A 25,037-nucleotide genomic window follows, 5' to 3' on the forward strand; every position below is an offset into this window, starting at 1 on the left:
TCCTGTAACGGCAGGGCCACCTTCTTAGATAAGCGTGTCAGAGCTTTGTCTACCCTAGGGGAGGATTCCCAGCGCATCCTGTCCGTTGGCGGGAAAGGGTACGCCATAAGTAACCTTTTGGAAATCAGCACTTTCCTATCGGGGGAATCCCACGCTTTTTCACATAACTCATTTAACTCATGTGAAGGGGGAAAAGTCACCTCTTGCTTTTTCTCCCCATACATATAAACCCTCTTGTCAGGGACAGTGTTTACCTCTGATATGTGCAATACATCCTTCATTGCTATAATCATGTAGCGGATGGCTTTAGCCATTTTAGGCTGCAATTTTGCATAATCGTCATCGACACTGGAGTCAGAATCCGTGTCGATATCTGTGTCAACAATTTGGGATAGTGGGCGCTTCTGAGACCCTGACGGCCTCTGCGCTGTGGGATCAGGCATGGGCTGAGACCCCGACTGTCCCAAGGTTTCAGCTTTATCCAACCTTTTATGCAAGGAGTTTACATTATCATTTAACACCTTCCACATATCCATCCAATCAGGTGTCGGCGCCGTCGGCGGAGACACGTCATTCATCTGCACCTGCTCTGCCTCCACATAGCCCTCCTCATCAAACATGTCGACACAAGCGTACCGACACCACACACACAGGGGATGCTCTATATGAGGATAGGACCCCCACAAGGCCTTTTGGAGAGACAGAGAGAGAGTATGCCAGCACACACCCCAGCGCTATATGACCCAGGAATCACACAGTAACTTAGTGTTTACCCAGTAGCTGCTGTATATATGATTAATGCGCTAAATTTATGTGCCCCCCCCCACTCTTTTTACCCTCTTTCTACAGTGAGTCTGCAGGGGAGAGCCTGGGCAGCTTCCTCTCAGCGGAACTGTGGAGAGAAAATGGCGCTGGTGAGTGCTGAGGAAGAAGGCCCCGCCACCTCAGCGGCGGGCTTCTGTCCCGCGATTTTGTGTAAAAATAATGGCGGGGGCTCATGCATATTACAGTGCCCAGCTGTATATATGCTGCTTTTTTGCCAGGAGGTACTCAATTGCTGCCCAGGGCGCCCCCCCCCCCCCCCCCCTGCACCCTACAGTGACCGGAGTGTGTGGGTTAGTGTGGGAGCAATGGCGCACAGCTGCAGTGCTGTGCGCTACCTCATATGAAGACAGGAGTCTTCTGCCGCCGATTTTGACGTCTTCTTGCTTCAACCCGCCGGCTTCTGTCTTCTGGCTCTGCGAGGGGGGCGGCGGCGCGGCTCCGGGAACGGACGACCAAGGTTAAGTTCCTGTGTTCGATCCCTCTGGAGCTAATGGTGTCCAGTAGCCTAAGAAGCGCAACCTAGCCGCAGTTAGTAGGTTTGCTTCTCTCCCCTCAGTCCCACGTAGCAGAGAGTCTGTTCCCAGCAGAAGCTCTCTGAAAATAAAAAACCTAACTAAAATACTTTCTAATTAGCAAGCTCAGGAGAGCTCACTAAAATGCACCCAGCTCCTTCCGGGCACAGATTCTAACTGAGGTCTGGAGGAGGGGCATAGAGGGAGGAGCCAGTGCACACCAGTAGTACTAAATCTTTCTTAGAGTGCCCAGTCTCCTGCGGAGCCCGTCTAATTCCCCATGGTCCTTACGGAGTCCCGAGCATCCACTAGGACGTTAGAGAAAATATGGGTACCATTACATTATTCCAATTATCCAACACATTTAGGATAAGCGATTTCGGAAAACAAACACATTTTCAGAAAAAAGATCTCACAGGACCTGGCGTGCCAAGAGGAACAGTTTGAAACGACTACAGCAAAGATGTATGAGGACACATCTATATCTCGATCTGCATAACACTATACACCTTTCCTTTACTCCCCTCTCACATCTCTATCTGCATAACCCAACACACATTTCCTACACTGGCCCTTTCTCACATCTCTTTCCCCTCCAAGTTCTATCTGCAAAACCCCACACACTTTTCCTACACTGCCCCTCTCTCTGTATAACTCCCCACACTATTTCCTGCACTGCCCCTTCCTCACATATCTATCGGATAAGCCCCACCATCTTTCCTTCAATCCTCCCTCACACATCTATCAGGATAAGTTTGGCATGCTGGCGATCATGTTAACGACGCCGGAGCACCAACAGGTGACATCCCGAAGGTATCGGGTTAGGGTTAGGCACTGAAGGAGTGGGGGGGGGGGGGGGGGGGTGTAAGAATTAGCTACTAGTGGTGTGGTTAGTTCCTAGCTGCCTTCCCCCGAGGGTTAGCCGTAGTCACCACCATCAAAGCGTTAGCCATAGCCACCCCCCCAGGTTTAGGATAGTTTAGGCAGAAGAAGGGGGGTTAGGGTGCAGGGCTGGGAAGGCTAGGGTTAGGTTTAGGCACATAGAAGGGGAGGTTAGGGTTAGGCACCAAGCAGGGAAGGGGTAGCTGTCCGGATTCTGACCGCCGGCATACCGTCCATTGGGAAATCATAATGAACCCCATATGCAGATACAGAGACTCAAGTCGCACACAGGTACAGTATACACGTGTTGCTTATCAAATTAATCAGCAGTCTTCTGGTGTGTCCTAGCCGCATCGTGGTGCGTCGAAAATGCATTTTTGGTAAAAAATAAAAAATTGGATTTTAATTATCTACCGGTAACTCCTTTTCTTGTAGTTCATAGAGGATACTGGGGTTCCATTTAGTACCATGTGGTATAGATGGGTCCACTAGGAGCCATGGGCACTTTAAGAATTTAATAGTGTGGGCTGGCTCCTCCCTCTATGCCCCTCCTACCAGACTCAGTCTAGGAAGCTGTGCCCGAGGAGACGGACATACTTTGAGAGAAGGATATAAAAGGATAATGGTGAAATTCCGAACCAGCACACACAAACAAGAGGAAAGCCATGCTAACCAAACTTGGAACAGGAACAGCAACAGCTGAACCAAACAACAATACTTAACCAAGTAACAGTGCAGGGCGAACAAAGCACCGGGGGGCGCCCAGTATCCTCTACGGACTACGAGAAAAGGATTTACCGGTAGAGGATACTGGGGATCCATTTAGTACCATGGGGAAGTACCAAAGCTCCCAAACCGGGTGGGAGAGTGCTGAGGTTGCTGCAGAACTGATCGACCAGACTGAAGGTCCACAGAGGCCAAAGTATCGAACTTATAGAACTTTGCAAACGTGTTCGAACCTGACCAAGTAGCCGCTCGGCAGAACTGTAAGGCTCAGACACCGCGGGCTGCTGCCCAAGAAAAACCCACTGACCTAGTCAAGTAGTCCTGTACAGATTTAGGAACCGGCAATCCTGCCGTGGAATAAGCATGCTGGATAGTGAGCCTGATCCAGCGTGCAATTGACTGCTTTGAAGAAGGACACCCAATCTTATTGGGATCGTAACGAATAAGCAGCGAGTCCGATTTCCTATGACGAGCTGTCCTACTCACATACACCTTCAACCTGGGTTGGTTGACGTGAAACACAGACACCACCTTAGGAAGAAATTACTGACGAGTCCTGAGTTCAGCTCTGTCCTCATGGAAAATTAAAACAGGATTTTGATACCTACCGGTAAATCCTTTTCTCCTAGTCCATAGAGGATGCTGGGGATCCACTTCATGACCACGGAGTATAGACGGTTCCGCAGGAGCCATGGGCAATCTTAAGACTTTTCAATGGGTATTAACTGGCTCCTCCCTCTATGCCCCTGCTCCAGACCTCAGTTATAGGAACTGTGCCCAGGGAGACGGACATTTAGAGGAAAGGATTTACTTTAATACTAGTGGTGAGATACATACCAGCTCACACCTCAACCATGCCGCACAACATGGCATTCAACAGAACACACGCCAACAGGCATGAACCAATGACAGCAACATGCTGAAGCTAATATAACACAACTTGTGTAACTCTAATAACAAAACTGCAGGTAAAGTACGCACTGGGACGGGCGCCCAGCAGCCTCTACGGACTAGGAGAAAAGGATATACCGGTAGGTATCAAAATCCTGTTTTCTCATACGTCCTAGAGGATGCTGGGGTCCACTTCATGACCATGGGGTTTATACCAAAGCTCCAGTACGGGCGGGAGAGTGCGGATGACCCTGCAGCACCGATTGACCGAACTTGAGGTCTTCATCGGCCAAGGTGTCAAACTTGTAGAATTTTGCAAAAGTGTTTGACCCCGACCAAGTAGCTGCTCGGCAAAGTTGCAATGCCGAGACCCCCCGGGCAGCCGCCAAGTGGAATGGGCCTTCACAGACGTCGGTAACGGCAATCCAGCCGTAGTATGAGCATGCTGAATCGTACCTCTGATCCAACGTGGGATAGTCTGCTTGGAAGCAGGACATCCAATCTTGTTGGGAGCATACAGGACAAACAAAGACTCTGTTTTCCGTATTCGAGCTATTCTAGCGACATAAATCTTCAAAGCCCCCATAACCACATCTAGAGACTTTGACTCAGTGAATGTGTCAGTAACCACTGGCACCACAATAGGTTGGTTTATGTGGAAAGATGAAACCACCTTTGGAAGAAAATGTTGACGAGTTCTCAACTCTGCCCTATCTTCATGGAAGATCAGGTAAGGGCTCTTGTGAGACAAGGCCCCCAATTCAGACACCCTCCGTGCGGATGCCAATGCCTAAAGCATCACCACTTTCCAAGTGAGAAACTTCAACTCTATCTCTTGTAGAGGCTCAAACCAATCCGATTGAAGGAACTGCAACACCACGTTAAGGTCCCATGGTGCCACTGTAGGCACAAATGGAGGCTGGATGTGCAGAACCCCTTTCACGAAGGTCTGAACCTCTGGAAGAGAGACCAATTGTTTTTGGAAGAACACTGACAAGGCCGAAATCTGGACCTTGATTGACCCCAATCGGAGGCCCGCCTCCACACCAGCCTGCAGAAAATGGAGAAAACGTCCCAACTGAAACTCTTCCGTAGGAGCCTTCTTGGATTCACACCAAGACACACATTTTCTCCAAATACGGTGGTAATGTTTCGACGTTACTCCTTTCCTGGCCTGAATAAGGGTGGGGATGACTTCCTTGGGAATACCCTTTCGGGCTAGGATCCGGCGCTCAACAGCCAAGCCGTCAAACGTAGCCGCAGTAAGTCTTGATACACGCACGGCCCCTGCTGCAGCAGGTCCTCGCGAAGAGGAAGAGGATCTTCTATGAGCAACTCCTGAAGATCTGGGTACCAAGCCCTCCTTGACCAGTCTGGGGCAATGAAGACTGCTCGAACCCTTGTTCGTCTTATGATCCTGAGAACTTTTGGGATCAGCGGAAGTGGAGGGAAGACATACACTGACCGGAATACCCACTTGGTCACTAGAGCAACCACTGCTATTGCTTGAGGGTCTCTCGACCTGGAACAATATTTCTGAAGCTTCTTGTTGAGACAAAATGCCATCATGTCTACTTGAGGAACTCCCCAAAGACTTGTCACCTCTGTGAAGACTTCTTGGTGGAGGCCCCACTCTCCTGGATGGAGATCGTGTCTGCTGAGGAAGTCTGCTTCCCAGTTGTCTACTCCCGGAATGAAAATTGCCGACAGAGCCTTTACATGTCTTTCTGCCCAGAGGAGGATCTTCGTCACCTCTGCCATTTGCCACTCTGCTTTTCGTTCCGCCCTGCCTGTTTATGTACACAACTGCTGTTACATTGTCCGACTGGATCTGCACGGGATGATCTTGAAGATGATGTACCGCTTGTTGAAGGCCGTTGTAAATGGCTCTCAATTCCAGCACGTTTATGTGAAGGCAGGCTTCCTGACTTTACCATTTTCCTTGGAAGCTTTCCCCCTTAGTGACTGCTCTCCAGCCTCGGAGACTTGCATCCGTGGTCACCAGGACCCAGTCCTGAATCCCGAACCAGCGTCCCTCTAGTAGGTGAGAACTGTGTAGCCACCACAGGAGCGAAATCCTGGCTTTTGACGACAGGATTATCTTCCGGTGCATGTGTAGGTGAGATCCCGACCACTTGTCCAACAGGTCCCACTGGAAAACTCTGGCATGGAACCTGCCAAACTGTATGGCCTCGTAGGCCGCCACCATCTTCCCCAACAATCGAATGCACTGATGGATCGACACACTTGATGGTTTCAATATCTGTTTTACCATTTTCTGGATTTCCAGAGCCTTTTCCACCGGAAGAAATACTCTCTGAACTTCTGTGTCCAGAATCATCCCGAGAAAAGACAATCTTGTCGTCGGTTCCAACTGTGACTTTGGATAATTTATGATCCAACCATGTTGTTGGGAGTATTGACAGGGAGAGTGTGATGTTTTGTAACAACTGCTCCCTGGATCTCGCCTTTATCAGGAGACAGTCTAGATAAGGAATTATATTGACTCCTTTTTGACGCAGGAGAAGCATCATCTCCGCCATCACCTTGGTGAACACCCTCGGTGCCGTGGAGAGACCGAAAGGTAATGTCTGGAATTAGTAATGGCAATCCTGAACCGCGAATCTCAAATAAGCCTGGTGAGGAGAATAAATGGGAACATGCAGGTAAGCATCCTTTATGTCTACAGACACCATGTAGTCCCCCTCCTCCAGACTGGAAATCACTGCCCTCAGTGATTCCATTTTGAACTTGAATCGTTTCCAGTAGAGATTCCGATTTTTTAGGTTTAGGATCAGTCTGACCGAGCCGTCCGGCTTCAGAACTACAAAAAGGCTTGAATAAAACCCCTCCCCTTGTTGTGACAAAGGTACCAGGACTATGACCTGATCCTGACATAATTTTTGGATTGCCGGTTACTGCTTCCCTTTCCGGAAGAGAAGCTGGCATGGGGAACGTCTTGAAACTCCAGCTTGTACCCCTGGGATACTATCTGCAAAACCAAGGGGTCCAGGCCAGACAGAATCCAACCTTGGCTGAACAGTTTGAGACGTGCCCCCACCCGAGCGGCCTCCCACAAAGGAGCCCCAGCATCATGCTGAAGATTTGGCAGAAGTAGGGGTAGACTTCTGCTCCTGGGAACCTAAAGCCGCTGTGGGCTTCTTTCCCTTTCCCCTACCTGCAAAGAAGGGGGAACCTCTCGCTTTTTTGTATTTATTGGCCTGAAAGGACTGCAAGTGCGGGTGATATGTCTTTTTTGCCGGTGCAGGCGCAGAGGGCAAAAATGTCAACTTACCTGCGGTAGCCGCCGAGACTAACGCATCCAGTACATCGCCAAATAAGGCCTCACCTTTATATGGGAGAGCCTCCCTATTTCTTTCGGAATCTGCATCCGCAGCCGCGTTCCACTGACAAATCCACAACGCCCGCCGAGCAGATATTGCCATGGTAGCGACTTGTGAACACAAGAGTCCAATATCTTTCATCGCTTCTAGCATGTATGCAGCAGCGTCTTTGATATTCCCTAACTTAAGGAGTATCTCATCTTTATCAATCGTGTCAATTTCTGATGACACGCTTTCTGACCATTTTTCAATAGCACAACTCACCCACGCGCAAGCAATTGTGGGCCTGAGCAGCGTACCATTGGCAACATAAATGGATTTCAATGTTGTCTCCATTTTGTGGTCTGCTGGCTCCTTTAGTGAAGCCGTGCCAGGTGCAGGGAGAATTACCTTCTTTGTCAACCTGGACAGGGGGTGACCCCCATTTTTTCCTGTCCTCCACCGGGAAAGGATAAGGTATATGAATTCTCTTGGGAATACGAAATTTCTTTTCGGGATTCACCCACATCCCTTCAAAGAGAGTATTAAGCTCGTGGGAAGGAGGGAAAGTGACCTTGGATTTCTTTTCTTTATAGAAAATAAGAATTTACTCACCGGTAATTCTATTTCTCGTAGTCCGTAGTGGATGCTGGGAACTCCGTAAGGACCATGGGGAATAGCGGGCTCCGAAGGAGGCTGGGCACTCTAGAAAGATCTTAGACTACCTGGTGTGCACTGGCTCCTCCCACTATGACCCTCCTCCAAGCCTCAGTTAGGTACTGTGCCCGGACGAGCGTACACAATAAGGAAGGATTTTGAATCCCGGGTAAGACTCATACCAGCCACACCAATCACACCGTACAACTCGTGATATGAAACACAGTTAACAGTATGAAACAATAGAGCCTCTCAACAGATGGCTCAACAATAACCCGATTTAGTTAACAATAACTATGTACAAGTATTGCAGATAAACCGCACTTGGGATGGGCGCCCAGCATCCACTACGGACTACGAGAAATAGAATTACCGGTGAGTAAATTCTTATTTTCTCTGACGTCCTAGTGGATGCTGGGAACTCTGTAAGGACCATGGGGATTATACCAAAGCTCCCAAACGGGCGGGAGAGTGCGGATGACTCTGCAACACCGAATGAGAGAACTCCAGGTCCTCCTCAGCCAGGGTATCAAATGACCAAGTAGCAGCTCGGCAAAGTTGTAAAGCCGAGACCCCTCGGGCAGCCGCCCAAGATGAGCCCACCTTCCTTGTGGAATGGGCATTGACAGATTTTTGGCTGTGGCAGGCCTGCCACAGAATGTGCAAGCTGAATTGTACTACAAATCCAACGAGCAATAGTCTGCGTAGAAGCAGGAGCACCCAGCTTGTTGGGTGCATATAGGATAAACAGCGAGTCAGATTTTCTGACTCCAGCCGTTCTGGAAACATATATTTTCAGGGCCCTGACCACGTCTAACAAATTGGAGTCCTCCAAGTCCCTAGTAGCCGTAGGCACCACCATAGGCTGGAATGTTCTTTTTATCTGATGTTCTTCTTTGGTTCAGACCTTTTTGGTATAGAGACTCCAACAGAGATGATAAAAGATTCAGCCTTTTTTAGACATCCCAGCGCTTTCCTTTCTTTTGATGTTAAATTAAATGATTTTCTTGGTTGATCCTGTAATTTAGCCAGGTCTTTCTGGACCAGTTTGGAAAATGATTCCAAAAACGGTCCCTGGACGTGTTTTGGAAAGAAAATAGACTTTGGTTTGTAGGGGGTCAGGGATGGGGGGTTATTCTGTTCGTTGCTAGATTCCTGAGTGGCATAGAATTTTTTTATAGTTAATTTTCTAACATATTTTTGGAGGTCTACATATAAGTCAAATGAGTTTATGAAATTACTGGGGGCATATTTTAGGCCCTTCTCCAGAACTGAAATTTCATTCTCAGATAAAATATGTGTACTTAAATTAAATATTTTGACTTTTTTAGGGGAATTGCAGATCGAAGGATCTAGCAATTAAAATATGCCCCCAGTAATTTCATAAACTCATTTGACTTATATGTAGACCTCCAAAAATATGTTAGAAAATTAACTATAAAAAAATTCTATGCCACTCAGGAATCTAGCAACGAACAGAATAACCCCCCATCCCTGACCCCCTACAAACCAAAGTCTATTTTCTTTCCAAAACACGTCCAGGGACCGTTTTTGGAATCATTTTCCAAACTGGTCCAGAAAGACCTGGCTAAATTACAGGATCAACCAAGAAAATCATTTAATTTAACATCAAAAGAAAGGAAAGCGCTGGGATGTCTAAAAAAGGCTGAATCTTTTATCATCTCTGTTGGAGTCTCTATACCAAAAAGGTCTGAACCAAAGAAGAACATCAGATAAAAAGAACATTCCATCCAACCCAAAAGGAACGTTCTGGTGATGTTATACTAATGTTTTTCAGCGCTTGTGATGTATTGCAGTTTTCTAAATTCTGTTTTTTGTATGTATAGCTAAATGTGGTGACATTTATTTGAATTCTGTTGCATCTAAGCTGCTTGGCGCCAGTGAGGACTACTCCCTAAACACATTTATTCTGCTATTTCTATTTTTCACCATTGGGAGCAGACCTAATCAGGCAGCCGTATAGATTTACCTCTTACTTTTAGAGTCATTATGTTCTCCTACAGGGAACAAAGACTTTCATTATTTGAAAAAACTTTTGGGGATAGTAACATAGAAATTGATCTTCTAGATGATGATCTCTATGGTATAATGAATAAGCTAGAAACTATTCTCATAAAAGAATGCAAATTATGGTGGGAGGTAACTACCCTAGAACGGTATTTAGCACATGAAATAATTCCCCGGGGTCTAAAAATTCAGAAAATTTCAACTTTTGATACCGCTAGAGAAGGTTTCAAGAAGGAATGGGAAGAGACCATTGATGCCTGTTCTTTCGCATTAATGAGACTTATTATTGGAGAAAGAAAAAAAGAGCTTAATAAATTAGAGGAAGAATTAGCTATCTTCAAATCTCTAGCCTCTCCTTATATTAATTCAGAGGAATATAAAGCTCTTGACAAAGAGATTGAGAGCAAATTAAAGAGAACCCAAAGACTATTAATGGAGAGAAAACTAAAGAAATATAATAGAGATAAACAGGACAAAAATAATCTATTAGACCCTGACATTGAGGCCCCTACTAAGGAAAGATCACCTAATGGGCATAGGAACAGCAAAAGGAATGCCCCCTATGTGATACCGATTAAAAACCCTCCCTATAGAAATGACAGATGGAGAAATAGGGAAGAAGATAGATCCCACCATAGACCACAAATACCCCCTGTCTCCAGGCTTAGATATAGACCTGAAAGAAGATGGGAGACTGAGAACACACGCCATAGAGACCACACGCCAGAATGGAGAAACAGGCCATTTAGAAATACAAGAACAACTAAATATAAAATAAGATCTAGGAATATGAGTACCCAGCAGAAGGATCAAACCCCTAGACGAAAAAATACGCCAGTCAGACAAAAAAAAACCCAGTAGACAGGTATGGAATATGGATGAAGCACGTAACTCCAACTACTTCTCTCCTCTAGAATACTTGGATGATTCACCTTGTTTTTTAGAGGAGAGAACCCAACCAACAAGATTCAGATAACATCACCATACCGAAGGAGGGGGAAAAGGGGGGGCCGACCTAGGCCTAGAAAACGTTTAAACAACAAAAAAAAGAAAAAGAAAGTGTCTAGAATAGACCCCACCCCTAACGAAACCCCCAGACTTCCACCTATTAATGATGGACAAATCTCGATACCCAACACACAGATCGAAGGATCTAGCAATTCCCCTAAAAAAGTCAAAATATTTAATTTAAGTACACATATTTTATCTGAGAATGAAATTTCAGTTCTGGAGAAGGGCCTAAAATATGCCCCCAGTAATTTCATAAACTCATTTGACTTATATGTAGACCTCCAAAAATATGTTAGAAAATTAACTATAAAAAAATTCTATGCCACTCAGGAATCTAGCAACGAACAGAATAACCCCCCATCCCTGACCCCCTACAAACCAAAGTCTATTTTCTTTCCAAAACACGTCCAGGGACCGTTTTTGGAATCATTTTCCAAACTGGTCCAGAAAGACCTGGCTAAATTACAGGATCAACCAAGAAAATCATTTAATTTAACATCAAAAGAAAGGAAAGCGCTGGGATGTCTAAAAAAGGCTGAATCTTTTATCATCTCTGTTGGAGTCTCTATACCAAAAAGGTCTGAACCAAAGAAGAACATCAGATAAAAAGAACATTCCATCCAACCCAAAAGGAACGTTCTGGTGATGTTATACTAATGTTTTTTAGCGCTTGTGATGTATTGCAGTTTTCTAAATTCTGTTTTTTGTATGTATAGCTAAATGTGGTGACATTTATTTGAATTCTGTTGCATCTAAGCTGCTTGGCGCCAGTGAGGACTACTCCCTAAACACATTTATACCACCATAGGCTGGTTCAGGTGAAACGCTGACACCACCTTAGGGAGAACTGGGGACGAGTCCTCAATTCTGCCCTATCCATATGGAAAATCAGATAAGGGCTTTTACATGATAAAGCCGCCAATTCTGATACTTGCCTGGCCGAATCCAAGGCCAATAACATGACCACCTTCCACGTGAGATATTTCAGATCCACGGTTTTTAGTGGCTCAAACCAATGTGACTTTAAGAAACTCAACACCACGTTGAGATCCCAAGGTGCCACAGGAGGCACAAACGGGGGCTGACTATGCAGCACTCCTTTTATAAATTTCTGAACTTCAGGTACTGAAGCTAGTTCTTTTTGAAAGAAAATCGACAGAGCCGAGATCTGTACCTTAATGGAACCCAATTTAAGGCCCATAGTCACTCCTGCTTGCAGGAAATGCAGAAATCGACCTAGTTGAAATTCCTCTGTTGGGGCCCTTTCGGCCTCACACCATGCAACATATTTTCGCCATATGCGGTGATAATGAATTGCTGTAACCTCTTTCCTGGCTGTAGTAAGCGTAGGAATGACTTCCTCCGGAATGCCCTTTTCCTTCAGGATCCGGCGTTCAACCGCCATGCCGTCAAACGCAGCCGCGGTAAGTCTTGGAACAGACAGGGCCCCTGCTGCCGCAGGTCCTGTCTGAGTGGCAGAGGCCATGGGTCCTCTGATATAAATTCTTGAAGTTCAGGGTACCAAGCTCTTCTTGGCCATCCATGAGTATCGTTCTTACTCCTCGACTTCTTATTATTCTCAGTACCTTTGGTATGAGAGGCAGAGGGGAGAACACATAAACCGACTGGTACACCCACGGTGTTACCAGAGCGTCCATAGCTATCGCCTGAGGTTCCCTTGACCTGGTGCAATATCTTTTATAGCTTTTTGTTGAGGCGGGAAGCCATCATGTCCACCTGTGGCCTTTCCCAATGGTGTACAATCCTATTGGAAGACTTCTGGAGGAAGTCCCCATTCTCCCGGGTGGAGGTCGTGTCTGTTGAGAAGATCTGCTTCCCAGTTGTCCACTCCGGGAATGAACACTGCTGACAGTGCTAACACATGATTTTCCACCTATCGGAGAATCCTTGTGGCTTCTGCCATCGCCATCCTGCTTCTTGTGCCGCCCTGTTGGTTTACATGGGCGACTGCCGTGATGTTGTCTGATTGGATCAGTACCGGCTGGTTTTGAAGCAGAGGCCTTGGCTGACTCAGGGCATTGTAAATGGCCCTCAGTTCCAGAACATTTATGTGTAGGGACGACTCCTGACTTGACCAAAGTCCCTGGAAGTTTCTTCCCTGTGTGACTGCCCCCCAGCCTCAAAGGCTGGAATCCATGGTCACTAGGACCTAGTCCTGTATGCCGAACCTGCGGCCCTCTTGAAGATGGGCACTCTGCAGCCACCACAGTAGAGATACCCTGGTCCTTGGAGACAGGGTTATCAGCCTATGCATCGGAAGATGCGATCCGGACCACTTGTCCAACAGGTCCCTCTGAAAAGTTCTTGTATGGAACCTGCCTAATGGGATTGCTTCGTAGGAAGCTACCATTTTTCCCAGGACTCGCGTGCAATGATGCACCGCTACCTATTTTGGCTTCAGGAGGTCTCCGACTAGAGATGACAACTCCTTGGCTTTCTCCTCCGGGAGAAACACTATTTCTGGTTTATGTCCAGAACCATCCCCAGGAACAGTAGACGTGTCATAGGAACCAGCTGTGACTTTGGACTGTTTAGAATCCAACCATGCTGTTGTAGCACTTTCCAAAATAGTGCTACCCCGACTACCAACTGCTCCTTGGACCTCGCCCTTATAACGAGATTGTCCAAGTACGGGATAATTACAACTCCCTTTTTTCGAAGGAGTATCATCATTTCGGCCATTACCTTGATAAAACACCCTCGGTGCCATGTACAGTCCAAACGGCAGTGTCTGGACTTGGTAATGGTAATCCTGTACCACAAATCTGAGGTACTCCTGGCGAGGATGGTAAATGGGGACATGCAGGTAAGCATCCTTGATGTCCCGGGATACCATGTAATCCCCCTCGTCCAGGCTTGCAATAACCGCCCTGAGCGATTCCATCTTGAACTTGAATTTTTTTATGTATGTGTTCAAGGATTTTAAATATAAAATGGGTCACACCGAACCATGCGGTTTCGGTACCCCAACCCGTGTGGAATAGTAACCCCGTCCTTGTTGAAGTAGGGGCACCTTGAGTATTACCTGCTGGGAATACCGCTTATTAATTGCCTCTAGCACAGCCTCCCTGCCTGAGGGAGTTGTCAGCAAGGCATATTTTAGGAAACGGCTGGGGGGAGACATCTCGAATTCCAGCTTGTACCCCTGAAATACTACTTGAAAGAAACAGGGATCCACCTGTGAGCGAGCCCACTAATTGCTGAAATTTTTGAGACGGCCCCCCACCGTACCTGGCTACACCTGTGGAGCACCCGCGTCATGGTGTGGACTCACAGGAGGCGGGGGAAGAATCTTGATTCTGGGAACAGGCTGACTGGTGCAGCTTTTTCCCTCTACCCTTGTCTCTGTACAGAAAGGAAGCGCCATTTGACCCGCTTGCTTTTCTGAAGCCGAAAGGACTGTACCTTTGTCTGTGAGGAAACCTGAGGTAAAATTATTTCTTCCCAGCAGTTGCTGTGGATACGAGGTCCCAGAGACCATCCCCAAATAATTCCTCACCCTTATAAGGCTCTCTATGCGCTTTTTAAGTCAGCATCACCTGTCCAGTGACAGGTCTCTAATACCCTCCTGACAGAATGGACATTACATTTATTTTGGATGCCAGCCGGCAAAATATCCCTCTGTGCATCCCCCATATATAAGACGTCTTTAATATGTTTTTATGTTTGCCAACTAGTATCCCTGTTTGACAGGGTCACCGACCACGCTGCAGCAGCACTATCTGCAGGTCTCAGTCTAGTACCTGAGTGTGTAAATACAGACTTCAGGATAGCCTCCTGTTTTTTATCAACAGGTACCTATTAAAGTGGCCGTATCCTAAGACGGCAGTGCCACCTTTTTTGACAAACGTGTGAGCGCCTTATCCACCCTAGGGGATATCTCCCAGCGTAACTTATCCTCCTGGCGGGAAAGGGTACGCCGTCAGTAACTTTTTATAAATTACCAGTTTCTTAACGGGGGAACCTACGCTTTTCACACACTTCATTTATTCATCTGATGGGGGAACAAAACACTGCCTGTTTTTTCTCCCCAAACCTAAAACCCATTTTTAGAGGTGCTTGGGTTAAAGTCAGAAATGTATAACACATTTTTTATTGCCGGGATCAAGTCACGGATGTTCCTAGTGGATTGTGTATATGTCTCCACCTTGTCGACACTGGAGTCAGACTCCGTGTCGACATCTGTGTCTGCCATCTGAGAGAGCGGGCGTTTTTGAGCCCCTGATGGCCTTTGAGACGCCTGGGCAGGCGCGGGCTGCGAAGCCGGCTGTCCCACAGCTGTTACGTCATCCACCCTTTTATGTAAGGAGTTGACACTGTCGGTTAATACCTTTCACCTATCCATCCACTCTGGTGTCGGCCCCACAGGGGGCGACATCACATATATCGGCCTCTGTTCCGTCACCATATAAGCCTCCTCATTCAACATGTCGACACAGCCGTACCGACACACCGCAGACACACAGGGAATGCTCTAAACGAGGACAGGACCCACAAAAGCCCTTTGGGGGGACAGAGTGAGAGTATGCCAGCACACACCAGAGCGCTATATAATGCAGGGACTAACTGAGTTATGTCCCCTATAGCTGCTGTTTTTATATATAATGTATACTGCGCCTAAATTTAGTGCCCCCCCTCTCTTTATTAACCCTTTGTAGACTGCAGGGGAGAGCTAGGGAGCTTCCTTCCAGCGGAGCTGTGAGGGAAAATGGCGCCAGTCTGCTGAGGAGATAGGCTCCGCCCCTTTTTCGCGGCCTATTCTCCCGTTTTTTATGGAATTCTGGCAGGGGTATTTACCTCATATATAGCCCCTGGGGCTATATATTGAGGTATTTTAGCCAGCCAAGGTGTTTTTATTGCTGCCTCAGGGCGCCCCCCCCAGCGCCCTGCACCCTCAGTGACCGGAGTGTGAAGTGTGTGAGAGGAGCAATGGCGCACAGCTGCAGTGCTGTGCGCTACCTTGGTGAAGACAGAGTCTTCATGCCGCCGATTTTCCGGACCATCTTCTTGCTTCTGGCTCTGTAAGGGGGACGGCGGCGCGGCTCCGGGACCGAACATCAAGGCTGGGCCTGCGGTCGATCCCTCTGGAGCTAATGGTGTCCAGTAGCCTAAGAAGCCCAATCCGGCTGCAAGCAGGCGAGTTCGCTTCTTCTCCTTTTAGTCCCTCGCTGCAGTGAGCCTGTTGCCAGCAGGTCTCACTGAAAATAAAAAAATCTAAGACTATTACTTTCTAAGAGCTCAGGAGAGCCCCTAGTGTGCATCCAACCTCGGCCGGGCACGAAATCTAACTGAGGCTTGGAGGAGGGTCATAGTGGGAGGAGCCAGTGCACACCAGGTAGTCCAAGATCTTTCTAGAGTGCCCAGCCTCCTTCGGAGCCCGCTATTCCCCATGGTCCTTACGGAGTTCCCAGCATCCACTAGGACGTCAGAGAAATAAGCCTTCTCCTGAGGTACAGGAGTGGCTTCCATGACTTCCAGAACTTCCCTTATAGCTACAATCATATATTGTATATTTTTTGCCAATTTATGATCTATTTCACTGGAGTCACTATCGTCGACACAAAAATCAGTGTCCGTGTCGGTATCAGTATTCACAATATTCGCAAATGGTCTCTTATGTGACCCAGAGGGGTCGCCTGCGGATGGAAGAACAGAGCCCTGAAAAATCACATCCTCCACAGATTTTCTCCAGCACTCAGCATGAGATTCAGACTTATCTAATCTCCTATTGATATGATGCATACTATCACGCATTTCTTTCACCCATGCAGGCTCTTGGTGTGCCGGCAGCGCCACCACATTACACTTCTGTGTCCCTAAAATGGTTTCCTCCGGGGAGGAACTCCCTGCCTCTGACATGTCTTACACACGTGTACAACACACACACACACAGACACACTGGGAGTTATAGGGGACAGACCCATAGTTAAATCTGTCAGAAGGACATAGTTTAGAAGCAGTCAGTTCACAACCCCAGCGCAAGTATCTAATGCCTGTGAACACAGAATGCCCACTGACATGCAGCGCTTTTTACACAGTAAAACACACTTGTAAAGCACCAACTTCGCTTGTGCCCCCCCTGTTTTGCACCCTGATACTTGTCAGAAGAGGAGGACCTGCGATGTCTATTCAGCCTGAGGAGAGAGAAAATGGCGCTGAGCAGTGTGCTGGCTGCCTGAGAAAGAAGCTCCGCCCCCACAATGGCGCGCTTTTGCCATCTTATGCCCCCTTTTTTCCAGTTTATAGAGGTGTTTTTGTTGCCTTATGCCCCCCCCCCCCGCCGCTGTGCCTGTGTGTGTGGGCAGCAATGGCGCGCTGCGCTCCCGCCAGCCGCGCTGTACCTCAGCTATCACTTTACTTGATAGAAGATCTGTCTTCTTCTACTCACCTGTCTTCTGACTTCTGGCTCTGTGAGGGGGGTGACGGCGCGCTGTGGGAGCTAGCGTTCAGTACCCTTCAGGAGCTAATGGTGTCCTGTCAGCCAGAAGCAGAGCCATGAAACTCTTCAGGAAGTTGGTTCCTACTTCTGCCCCCTCAGTCCCACGAAGCAGGGAGACTGATGCCAGCAGTTCTAACTGAAAATAAAAAACCTAACATAAGTCTTTTCAGAGAAGCTCAGTAGAGCTCCCCTGGAGTGCATCCTGTCTGCCTGGACACATTTCTAAAACGGAGGTCTGGAGGAGGGGCATAGAGGGAGTAGCCAGTTCACACCCATTGAAAAGTCTTAAGAGTGCCCATGGCTCCTGCGGAACCGTCTATACCCCATGGTCATGAAGTGGACCCCAGCATCCTCTAGGACATATGAGAAATAGGGGCTCTTGTGAGACAACGCCCCCAGCTCCGACACACGTCTTGCTGAAGCCAAGGCCAACAGTGTGACGGTCTTCCACGTAAGATATTTTACGTCTACCTCCTGTAACGGATCAAACCAGTCCGATTGGAGGATCTGCAGCACCAAATTGAGATCCCAAGGTACCGTGGGAGGCTGGATGTGCAGAACCGCTTTCAAGAACGTCTGGACCTCAGGAAGAGAAGTCAATTGTTTCTGAAAGAAAATGAACAAGGCCGAAATCTGGACTTTTATGGAGCCCAGACGTAGGCCCACATCCGCACCCGACTGCAGAAAAAGCAGGAAACGTCCCAGATGAAATTCCACCGCAGAATATTTTCTGCTCTCACACCAAGAGATGCATTTCTTCCGAATACTGTGGTAATGTTTAGACGTTACCCCCTTCCTGGCTTGGATCATAGTCGGGATGACCTTATCAGGGATGCCTCTCCTGGCTAGAACCAGCCGTTCAACCTCCATTCCGTCAAACGTAGCCGTGTTAAGTCTTGATAGACAAACGGGCCCTGTTGCAGAAGATCCTCGCGAAGAGGTAGAGGCCATGGATCTTCCAGGAGCATCTCCAGAAGATCCGCGTACCAGGCCCGCCTTGGCAAGTCCAGAGAAATGAGAATTGCTTGAACTTTTTCCCTTTTTATTATTTTCAGAATTCTTGGGATTAGCGGAAGTGGAGGGAACACATACACCATCTGATAGACCCATGGAGTCGTCAGAGAGTACACTGCCTGTGGGTCTCTCGTCCTGGAACAATACCGCTTGAGCTTCTTGTTGAGACGAGAGGCCATCATGTCGATCTGTGTACATCCCCATCGGCGTGTCAAGCACGTGAACACCTCCGAGTGAAGGCCCCACTTCCCTGGGTTCAGGTCGTGTCTGCTGAGGAAGTCTGCTTCTCAGTTATCTACTCCCGTAATGAAGACCGTCGACAACGCTGCAGCGTGTTTTTCTGCCCAGAGAAGATTTCTTGATAACTCTGACATTGCTGCTCTGCTTTACGTGCCGCCCTGTCGGTTTATGTACGTTACTGCCGTCACATTGTCCGACTGAACCTGAATGGCCCGATCCTGAAGATATGAGGCCTGCAGAAGTGTGTTGTACACAGCCCTGAGTTCCAGAATGTTGATTGGAAGGACGACTTCCTGACTTGACCATCTTCCTTGAAACTGCACCCCCTGGGTGACCGCTCCCCAACCTCTGAGGCTTGCGTCCGTGGCTAGCAGAATCCAATTCTGAAACCCGAACCGTCGGCCCTCGATCAGGTGAGAAGTCTGGAGCCACCACAGAAGGGAGATCCTGGCCTTTGGGGACAGACGGATCCTCTAGTGCATGTGAAGATGCGATCTGGACCATTTGTCCAACAGATCCAGCTGGAAGGGCCTCGCATGAAGCCTTCCGTACTGAAGCGCCTCGTAATAGGCCTCCATTTTCCATAGATGCACAGATATCCGGGTTGGCTTCAGGACATCCCGAACCATCGACTGGATTTCCAATGCCTTTTCCCTCAGAAGAAAAACTTTCTGCGACTACGTCCAGTATCATTACCAGAAATGGGAACCTCCGAGTTGGCTCGGAGTGAGATTTCGGGAGATTTAGAATCCACCCGTGATCCAGGAGTAGTTGGGTTGCGTGACTAATACTGTCCAACAACCTTTCCCTGGACGGTGCCTTTATCAGAAGACCATCCAGGTCCAGAATTATGTTCACTCCCTGCTTGCGTAGGAGAAACATCTCTGCCATCACCTTGGTGAACACCCTCGGTGCCGGGGAGAGACCAAATGCCAGGGCCTGGAACTTGTAGAGACAGCCCTGTAGTGCAAACCGTAGATAAACCTGGTGAGGCGCCTGATCAGAATGTGAAGGTACGCATCCTTGATATCCAGAGACACTAGGAATTGCCCTTCCTCCAGACCTGAGATCACCGCTCTCAGAGACTCCATATTGTATTTGAACACTTGTAAGTACGGGTTCAACTATTTTACATTCAAACAAGTTGGAATAATACCCCTTGTTTTGGAGATGAGGTGGAACTGGAACAATGACCGGAGTCTGTACCAGTTTTTGAACAGCATCCTGTAAGGTTATATACTTGCCTCTTGTGAAACTGGTAAGCCTGATTCGGAGAATCTGTGAGGTGGGAGCTCCTGAAACTCCAGTCTGTCCCAGGGATCTGGCATGATGTTGTCCAGATGTGACTGAAATTTTTTAGTCGGGCTCCCACCTGCCAGTCTTCCAGGCCTCGCGGTCCACCGTCATGCAGAAGACATTGAGGAAGCAGAACTGGAACTCTCTTCCTGAGAACCGGCAGTTGCTGGTTTGCGTGGTTTACTTCTAGCGCCTCTGTTGGCAGTAGAAGATCCTCTGACTTTGCCCTTAAACTTGGCAATCCGAAAGGACTGTAGAGTAGGTCCTGGCTAGGTCTTCCTGGTTGGGGGAGCTGCAGAAGGAAGATATGTGGACTTACCCGCAGTAGCTTTGGAGATCCATTTGTCTAGTTCATCTCCAAATAAGGCCTCTCCTATGAAGGGTAGGCCTTCCACGCCTTTCCTGGAGTCCGCATCTGCAGTCCACTGGCGTAACCATAAGCCCCTGCGTGCTGACACTGCCATAGCCGTGGTGTGCGCATTAAGCAAACCTACTTCTTTTATGGCTTCCACCATAAAGTTTGCAGAGTCCTGTATATGTTGCAGGAGTAACACAATCTCACCCCTAGATAAGGAATCCAACCCTTCAATAAGGTTACCTGACCATTTAGCAATGGCTTTAGTAATCCATTCACATGCTATAGTGGGTCTCTGAGCCACCCCAGCAGCTGTGTACAAGAATTTGAGGGCAGTCTCAATCTTACGATCAGCTGTGTCTTTCAGGGAGGCTGCACCAGGGACAGGTAATCTTCCATGACAACCTGGACACAGATGCATCCACTACCGGTGGACTTTCCTATTTTTTCCTCTCCTCAGGAGGAAAAGAAAAATATGAGAGTAACCTTTTAGGGATTTGAAATTTCTTATTAGGATTAACCCACGGTTCTTCAAACAGGGTATTCAATTCCATTGACACAGGAAAAGTGACTGAGGACTTTTTTACATTAAAATAAGATTCCTCACACTCCTCTGTCACCTTATCAGGAATTTGTAGCACATCTCTGATAGCTTCCATAAGAACCTCTATTCCCTGTGACAGAGCAGTGCCCCCCCCCCCTCTTTCTGTATCCAGCTCCCCCTCCTCCATGTCTGACCCCTCAGCGCCAGAGTCAGACTGCAGGATATGGGCCAGAGTACGTTTTTGTGGACAAATGGCAAGGGACTGAGACGCTTGTTTGGGGACTGAGTCTCTGTTCATAATCTCCTCCACAGACTGTCTTAAGTATTGCGTCTCTTTCTCATTGAGGGACAATTAGAGATATAGGAAATCATTCCTTTGATGGAATCCAGCCATGCTGGTTCAGCTCAGCTAGCCTGAGAAGGTGCACTACACTGAGTACATGGTAGTGAGCTCCCTGAGGAAGAGGAACACTCTGCCGTACATGAAACGCACTCTCTGCCTGACATTGTAAATGTGACAGCACACACATACAGGAATTGTTCGTGGCAAACAGATGGAATCCTTAAGTTCAAGCGCCAATCATATGCAGCTGCTTCCCTAAGGTGTTGCAGATTAGCCTCTCTGTTTAATGTTCGCAATATGAAAAGTACAAATGGGAATCTGCAGCACTGCTTCTTGTTAGTTTCTTATAAGTAAATACTCTCAAACAGGACGCTTATCATAAAATATAAACCACATTAGTGCAAACCAAATATAGTGTCTCAAGCATCCATAAGACCTCACAGGATATTTCCAAATAAATGCGTTTTATGAAAAAATTCAAAAGAGTTAGACAGTCCCTGCCCCAGTGGAGCTTACAATCTATATTCCTTACCACATGTGTATACACACATTCACCTTAGGGTTATTTTTGTTGCGACCCAATAAACCTACCACTATATTTTTGTTTTGTGGGAGGTAACCGGAGCACCCGGAGGAAACTCGCGCAAGCACAGGGAGAATATACAAACTCCACACAGTCAGGGCCATGGTGGGAATCAAACCCATGACCTCAGTGCTGCGAAGCAGTAATGCTAAACCTTACACTGTTTTCTCTCTTCCTCCATTCCTGTTTCTTGTACTCCTACATATACATTTAATGTTTTCTATATTGTATCAGTGTTAATTTTCTTATTCTGTTTGTCTTGTGAAATTTTTAATAAACATATTCTTTATTGAAATCTTACTGCATTTTTTGTGATAGGTATGGTCTATACAAGATATTTTGTGTGCGGCCCTCAAATAGTCACTGGAAAGTGTTGAGTGCCCCCCAGCTGAAATAATTGCCCACCCCTGCCATACACCTTCCCTTCACCTCTCCACTCATCTATGGAATTCCTCTCTGGAATGCCAGATCTGTTTGTAACAAACTGGTCCCCACTCATGACCTTTTCATTTCCAACTCCTTACACCTACTAGCCATTACTGAAACTTGGATTACGCCCTCTGACACTACTTCTCCTGCTGCTCTCTCTGCTGGGGGCCTCACATTCACACCCCGACCTGGGGGTCGCCATGGGGGTGGTGTTGGGGTCCTTTTACCTTCTAGTTACTCCTACCAACTCATACCACCAGAACCATCCCTTACATTCTCTACATTTGAGGTCCATTCCATACGCCTCTTCCAACCAGTCCATCTTAGAGTAGCTGTCATTTACCGCCCCCCTGGCACTGCTTCCAAATTCATCGACAACTTTGCTTCCTGGCTTCCTCACTTCCTCTCTTCTGACATTCCCTCCATTATCCTAGGCGATTTCAACATCCCTATTGACATCCCCACACAATCCCCTGTCTCTAAACTCCTTAACCTCACCTCTTCACTTGGTCTCTCCCAGTGGACCTCCTCACCCTCCAATGTTAATGGGAGCTCACTGGATCTGGTCTTCACTCACCGCTGTGATATTTCAGATTTTTCCAACTCCCCATTTCCCCTCTCTGACCACCACCTGCTCTCCTTTAACCTATCTCTCTCGACTTCCCTATCTCTACCTCCTAAGGCTACCATCACTAAGCGTAACATTGAGGCTATTGACACCACATTCCTTTCCTCCCTGTTTGACTCACTTCTCTCTCCTATTCTCTCTCTCTCATGCCCTGAACAAGCCACTTCCACATACAATGCATCCCTTACTTCTGCTCTTGACTCTGTTGCTCCACCAACCACTATTCACCCTTGCAAATTAACACCTCAACCCTGGCACACCAAATGCACCAGATATCTGCAAAAATGCTCACGTACTGCTGAGCGGCACTGGAGGAAATCACGCTCTAAGGCAGACTTCCTTCATTTCAAACTTATGCTCTCATCCTTCAGTGCTGCCCTTTCTCTTGCAAAACAGTCATACTTCAAGAACCTCATCTCCTCCCAGTCTTCCAATCCCCGGCGCCTCTTTGCCACTCTCAACTCACTCCTCTGCCCACCTCCACCTCGTCTCCCTTCCTCATTCTCTGCTCTTGACTTTGCCACTTACTTCACATCCAAAATGGACTCCATACGTCAGGACATCACATCTCACCAGTCCATCAGTAACCAGCTTTCTCCCATCCCTTACCAACCCTCCCCATCCCTCGCACCTACTCTGACATCTTTCTCCCATGCATCTGGAGAGGAAGTCATGGCCCTCACTCGTTCCTGTCCCCTCACCACCTCCCCACTTGACCCTATCCCCTCCCGCCTCCTCCGCTACCTCTCTCCTTCTGCTTTTCCCATCTTTCCCACCTTCTCAATCTATCCCTCTCATTAGGCACTGTCCCCTCTGCCTTCAAGCATGCACTCATCTCTCCTATTCTTAAAAAACCTACACTTGATCCAAACACTCTCTCCAACTACCGACCCATCTCTCTCCTCCCTTTTGCCTCCAAACTCCTTGAGCGTATTGTCTACAACCGCCTTACTTCCTTTCTTTCCTCACACTCACTGCTTGACTCATTCCAGTCTGGCTTCTGTCCTACCCACTCCACTGAAACTGCCCTTACAAAAGTATGCAATGACCTCCATGCTGCTAAATCTAAGGGACACTACTCTATACTTATTCTACTTGATCTCTCTGCTGCTTTTGACACTGTGGACCATCCTCTCCTACTGCAAATTCTTCACTCCATTGGTCTGCGTGACACTGCCCTCTCTTGGCTGTCCTCCTACCTTTCAGACCGTTCTTTCTCTGTCTCCTCTCATGACTCCACCTCCCTCTCACTTCCACTAACTGTAGGGGTACCCCAAGGTTCTGTCCTTGGTCCTCTTCTCTTCTCATCTATACGCCCTCACTAGGTAAGCTCATTAGTTCTTTTGGTTTCCAATATCATCTCTATGCTGATGACACCCAAATCTATCTTTCCTCTCCAGACCTCTCCCCTGCTCTCCTCACTCGTATCTCCAACTGTCTCTCTGCTACCTCTTCCTGGATGTCCCAGCGCTTTCTTAAACTTAACATGTCTAAGACCGAGCTGATCATCTTCCCTCCCTCCCGCATAACCTCACCTCCTACAATCTCATTATCTATTGATGGCACTACTATCTCCTCTAGCACCCACGTGCGCTGTCTTGGAGTAATCCTTGACTCCTCCCTCTCCTTCAAACCACACATTCAGCACCTCTCACAAACCTGCAATTTTCATCTAAAAAATATTTCCAGGATCAGACCCTTTCTGACCCAGGATGTTACTAAGACTCTTATCCACTCACTGGTCATCTCCAGACTGGACTACTGTAATCTGCTCCTGACTAGCATTCCTGACAAATACCTCTCTCCACTCCAATCTATCCTCAATGCTGCTGCCCGGCTCATCTTCCTCACCAAACGCACTAAGTCCACCTCTCCTCTCTTACTAGACCTTCACTGGCTCCCCTTCCCTTTCAGAATCCATTTCAAGCTTCTCACACTCGCTTACAAAGCCCTCACCCACTCCTCTCCCATCTACATCTCTGACCTTATCTCCCTTTACACTCCCACCCGGCCTCTGCGCTCTACTAATGCACGCCGACTCTCCTGCCTACGGATTACTTCCTCCCACTCCTACCTCCAAGATTTTTCACGTGCTGCACCACTTCTTTGGAATTCCCTACCTCTCCCCCTCAGACTCTCCACCTCTCTACAAAACTTCAAACGGGCTCTCAAGACCCACTTCTTCACCAAACCCAGCCAAGTCTCATCCTAACCCTCTGTTCTACGCTCTCTATGTACCCCATCTGTGTCACCCCTGTCTGTCTACCCCTCCCCTTTAGAATGTAAGCTC

General features: G+C 47.7%; 1 protein-coding gene across 1 annotated transcript in view; it reads right to left on the reverse strand.

Moving 5' to 3' along the window:
• RPS6KB1 (ribosomal protein S6 kinase B1) overlaps positions 1–25,037 on the reverse strand; it is a 97,776-nt gene that overhangs the window by 35,167 nt on the left and 37,572 nt on the right. The window lies entirely within an intron of this gene.

Source organism: Pseudophryne corroboree, chromosome 2 (assembly GCF_028390025.1).
Source record: "Pseudophryne corroboree isolate aPseCor3 chromosome 2, aPseCor3.hap2, whole genome shotgun sequence".
Taxonomy (NCBI): Eukaryota; Metazoa; Chordata; class Amphibia; order Anura; family Myobatrachidae; genus Pseudophryne; species Pseudophryne corroboree.